Source organism: Cupressus sempervirens, chromosome 7, assembly GCF_028749045.1.
Source record: "Cupressus sempervirens isolate cs-2001-9-10 chromosome 7, ASM2874904v1, whole genome shotgun sequence".
In the NCBI taxonomy this organism is placed as follows: Eukaryota; Viridiplantae; Streptophyta; class Pinopsida; order Cupressales; family Cupressaceae; genus Cupressus; species Cupressus sempervirens.
This window is the reverse complement of record NC_143124.1, coordinates 47,794,402-47,800,137: the sequence shown is the minus strand read 5'-3', so window position 1 is coordinate 47,800,137 and position 5,736 is coordinate 47,794,402. Positions and strand designations below refer to the sequence as shown.

Here is a 5,736-nt window from a genome sequence, read left to right as displayed (position 1 = left end):
TTCCTACTTACAGGCAAATTTGCATGTGGTGGAGTTTCATGCTGGGCAGGAGCAAAATTTTCAGATAAATAATGCAGAGGTTTGGCCGAGGCATAAAGCGTTCAAACCACCAATTTTTGGACCAAATCGATCATCTTAATGATGCACAATATGATGGAAGAGAACTATACATGTGGACATAATTTCTTTAGGAAAAGGTTAAATGTTCCTAGATATATGCATTAATTACTATCACCAATCAATGTTAGATTTTTTAAAAGTTTATAAAAAGTCTAAAATTGAGAAAAAACTATTTTATTGAGATAAGCAAACATTACAAATTGTTCCACCCATGACTGTTCATTGTACTAGCCAAAAGATAAAAACAATTACAAATATTATAAAAATAAAACAATTACAAAAATTCTAAATGTTAATTAATTGAAAAAAAAACAAAATAGCATTCACCTATACTCCTGCCTATGGCAGAAACTAATAATAATTACAAAACATATCTTTAAAAAAAATCCATCCCTTTGACAGTAGACGACCAGTGTACTTCTGTACTTTTGTCCTTACCTTTCCCTCATAGCCAACTACATATGTAAAAATCATTCTTCTAAAAGTCACTTGAACGCTTCATAATTAAATAATAAATATATGTTCTTTGTTCGAAACTAAACTAATCCCCAAAATCTCCGTCAACTTATAACCATTACGTTTCAGAACTGCACCATCTACAATTTCCGGTTAACAATATCATTGTAGTAAGCACTATAATAAAAGAATAATATTGTAATAAGTACTATTTTATCGTTTCTATCCCTACAGTTCTATTCATTGTTCCTGTTTGAAACATCTCAGTGTAGAAGCAATCTTGGATCAATTATCTTCATAAACAATAATTCATAACAGTAAATCATAGCATGTAGCATGTGCAAAGTAAAATTCAAAGTAATATTTTAAAATAGCTTGTATGTATGGTAATGTATATAAGTTAATATTGGAAAGCAAAATTATTCAAATGGTTTTTTATATAAAAGGATTTCTCAAACATAAAATTATTTTTATGACCATTTAAAACTTTTTACTTGAGAATTAGTCATCATTGTGTGAAGAATATTATCACATAGTGCTGATTTGTTTGAGTATTTCATTTATAGAACAAATTAGGAAAGCAGCTGCGCGGTCAAGGAATATGTTTGGGCATTCAATTATTTTCTTGGAATTTAGGCGGGGATTCCGTAGATTTGAGTTGGTAATTAGTAGCATTATGGATATGTATTTTTAGTGGCTTCGTCATTATCTCTCAAATAATCTGGAAGACAAAACAATAATACTTTTACATCAAGGCATGAATTGGTGAGGCTGCCGTTTGGTTGTTTGCCAGTCATGGAGCCCACGTCATAATTGCAGACACTGCAGACGGTGCCGGTAGGAAAGTTGCAGAATCGCTTTCTCCATGTGTGAGATATATCCGCTGCGACGTGAGCAAAGAGAAAGATGTAAGCGCGGCAGTGGTATTGGCAATGGAAAAGAACGGGAAAGTGGACATAATGTTTAATAACGCAGGAATCGCCGGCAAGCAAAAGGGGAGCGTGGCAGAGTATGATATGGAGGAATACGAGCAAGTGATGAATATCAATGCAAAAGGGTAATGCACAGGATTAAGCACGCCTTCCGGGTTATGATCCCGAATAAAAGGGGCTGCATTATTTCTACAGCAAGTATTGCAGGCGTAATGGGTGGAATTGCTCGTTATTCCTACACGGCCTCAAAACATGCAGTCATTGGGATGACTAAAAACGGTGTAATCGAACTGGGTAAATATGGAATCAGAGTGAATTGTGTTTCTCCTGCAGTAGTGGCCACAGATCCGGCAATCAAATACTCTGGAATGAGCCCTTCAGCAGAGACAAAGGCACAGCTGGCGGACTCGCTGAAAAACGTATCTGCCTTAAAAGAAGCTACGCTTGAAGCGGAGGATATTGCAGAGGCTGCTCTGTATTTGGCCAGTGAGGAATCAAAATATGTAAGTGGTCAAAATATTGTGGTAGATGGGGGAATAACGATTACAAACGACGACTGGGCAATTTTCCGCTGAACAAACGATCAAAACTAGTTTCATATTAAAGAATATAAAAGAGTTAAATAGTTAATTCTTACTTTAATTTCTTTGCTAGTATGTGATATTTAATAATACATTTGATAACTTGTTTCATTTCATAAAATATTGAATTATAATAAATATTCAATAAGATTATGTTTGTTAGTATGGATTGTTGATTGGGATCTAGTCTTCCATTAATGTAAATTTTGAATTTGTCAAGCTATAGAGAAAAATGTTTGTACTTCAAGAAAAAAGAGTATGGTTCGGTTTCCTTTCGTATTGAGACAAGAATTTGTGGAGTTGATTTAAGAATTTAAAAATTCATACAGGAATGATATATACGTAGATACATTTACTTTTAGAGACCTTATGAACTTGTGTATAAATAGAGTTGTGACTTAATAGTATGTGGTTCACCAGTTCTTTTTTAGCAATTGAATGAGTCAAATTAGGCCATATTGTGTGGTTCAGTTCTACATGAGAAACAAATATTGATTAGAATAATTGGAGTTGATAAAAAAATATAGTGTTAAAGGCCTAGCATGTTTTAGTTCATCAATTCAGTTCAATTAAATCATATGAAAATTTAATTAGGTGTAATATGTGCTCCTTTTAGTCCTTTACATGCCTACAATCTCATTCATTCTCCTTAGTGGATGACCTTAGTGTAGATTTGAATCTAGGTATGATACACATATTAAGGTAAATATGTAATGCAAAGATAGTTCATTAGGAGAAGGGTTAAAATATTAAATATTTAAATAACACTTCAAACTATAATCTTATCAAGGAAAGAAACCTTCTTAGTACTTAAACATTATATTATAATTTATATATGGTATAAGTTACCTTATAACACAAAAATTTATATGTGTGCATCATAGCATGTAGTATGTGGAAAGTAGAATTTGTATTAATAGTTGAAAGTAACTTTTATGTGATGTATGGAAATTTATAATGTTGTATATAAAATAATTCAAATATTATTTCTAATGAAAGATTGAGAAGGGCACTCAATTTTACTTTGACGTCATTGTTTCCACCTTTGTTCAGTGTTGTGTGCCTCATGAGTATGGTGAGGATAAATGTATTGTAAATTTCCTTGCAAATTTGTTGCAATAACCAAAATTAGACTCCAATAAACCTTAGTTATTCTTTTAATAGACAACCTTTATTTATCTCCAATTGCAAACAAATTATTTATTTTATATTGAGTGACATATATTTTCTCATTATCTACACATATTTTTTATTATCATAGTTCAAAAATCTAAGTATAATTGAAGAAGTGTTGAATGATAATGTAACATAAACAAATTAGTTTACCTACTAATAAAAATTAATAACATAAACTAGTTCTAATTAAAATGTCTAATTTCCTTATTTGATAATTTAAATTTAAACACAAAATTAATTCACAATTTTTTTAAACTAATCTAGGGTTTGGGGTTTTCATTTATCCATATTTGTAGAATATATAATGCCTTGCACAAATAAAATATAGGAATGTTGTAAATCATTAATAAAATCCTTAAATATTAAATGAGTACCTTTAGCAATTATTGCTTGTTGATGTAAGATAGATGGAAAATAATCAAATAAAATCATCAATGTGGTGCTCATCATGCTTCACAGTGCCTAACATTGGCTCTCGTGCTTCGATTCCTGCCTCGCTAAATAAATACAAGGTTGTATCTATAACATGGTCTATCCTAAAGGTGAACCCCTTTAGCCAAGCTTTAACAACTTGCCTCCATTTTGGGCATAAGTTATTCTTTAGTGTAATCTATATGTAAAACATAGGGAAAGCGTAATAAATAGGGAGCAATTTGTGAGCCTGATTATGCATTGAAAGAAGGATGAAATAAGAGGAAACTAGGGCAAGCATGATCATATCCATGGTCCAAAGAGGGAATCATGAAGAGAAGGAAGCTCAATGGTCTTAAAAGCAAAGCGGTTCTATTTTAAGATGGTACATTAAGCCCCCACTTTAGTGGGAGCACGAGTTTCCTCAAACTCATGATAAACTAAATTAAGAGAAAAAGAGTAGACCTTATTATAACTAAAGAGGAAAGAAATCATCAAGCCCCTGACAGACTTGAGTCTTATCACATCCTAATTCAAAATAAGAGATATAAATACTACAATACTAAGGGGTGTAATTGCTTTCCCAATAAGGTTTGTGTGCCTTATTGTGAACCACAAAAGGAAAAGGAACATGGAAAGAAATAGGGGGAAATGTCTTTGTAAAAGGGGATGTCATTGAATTGTCTAGCAAGTGTGTGTGGCATGCTATTTAGTCCATCAAGGGAATCAATATTTAAGGGAACTCCATGTCCCAAAATGAAGAAGCAAAATCCAATCTAGGCATAAGGAGGTGTGTGTCCTTATGGGATCAAGACCAGGCTTCCAAAAATGTTAGTAGTCAAAAAATGGGTCAAAGACAAGGATCAAACCTCCTAAGCTATCAAAGTTTAGAGAGAGATCCAAAAAGAGACCAAGCCCTAAGGAACTATCGAGAGCTTCTAGAAATTAAAAAGAAAAAAGAGAAAGGAAAAATGATGAAATGAAAATGCATAGAATTGGGCATACCTTAGAAATCATATCAAGAACTAAGGCTAAAGAACTCCAAGCTATACCCATAATTCGTATTTTGATTCCATGGAAAAAAGGATGAGAAAAGTGTATAACCCCATGTTAAAGTGATTGCAAATGCCTTAACAAGATCAATAGCTTTAATGAAAGCATACATGTATCCAAGAAATAAATTTTCTATTATGAGATACTTCCAAGAGGAGAAACATATCAAGGGAAATGAGAAAATGACAAAAGAGATAGAGCAGAGAAGGGATCTACTAACTGAGGGACCAATAAAATCATATGTAACATACAATGTTACATCAAGTATGAAAATATCTTTATTCCTCAAAGGAAGTAGAACTAAAACAAAATGGAGGAAAAACACAAAAGAGATACGAAGAAGAGTCTTTTTGGGCCAATAACATGGAGACCAAAAAGAATTAGTACTACCATATTATAAGCAATCAAAAAGACTATACAAGACCACTAGTACGAACAATAGAAAATGCACAACATAACATAGAAGGATATATGGAAAAAGCTAGTTACAAATAAAAGAATGTAGATGATAAAGTGACCAGTTTATCCCCTTGTGCTAAAAAATGCAACAAGGATTGTCTAACGAAAGAAAATAGAAAACTAAAGCACAATATGGGAGAAACACAACATCAAAACACTAATAACTACTATTATGGATGGAGGCCACATCAAGTATTTTACATGCTCCCTCCCCTCCAAATTCTAGGGGAAGGATGAAAACTTGTGAAAGGAACCATATCTATAGTTTGTCCAACTTATCTAGAATGTGTGTTGATAAATTAATAGATGATGGACTGAGGAGACGATGATCCACTCAAGATTATTGTTCACCTAACTCATAAATATTTTGTGACAAATGGCGGTGTGGATTTGAATTATTCACAGTCAAATTTAATTAGATTTTACGGATCACTTTAGGACACACCACTCTGTAAGGCATGAGGCTTTCTTCAGTCTAAATATAGAATCTAAAACATGGGAAGAATAGGAAAGAACACATAAAAGAATAAATACACATATTTCACATA

General features: G+C 32.5%; 1 pseudogene; it reads left to right on the top strand.

Moving 5' to 3' along the window:
- Positions 1–1,337: 1,337 nt before the first annotated feature.
- Positions 1,338–2,083, top strand: LOC149545410 (short-chain dehydrogenase reductase 2a pseudogene; annotated as a pseudogene).
- Positions 2,084–5,736: the final 3,653 nt, after the last annotated feature.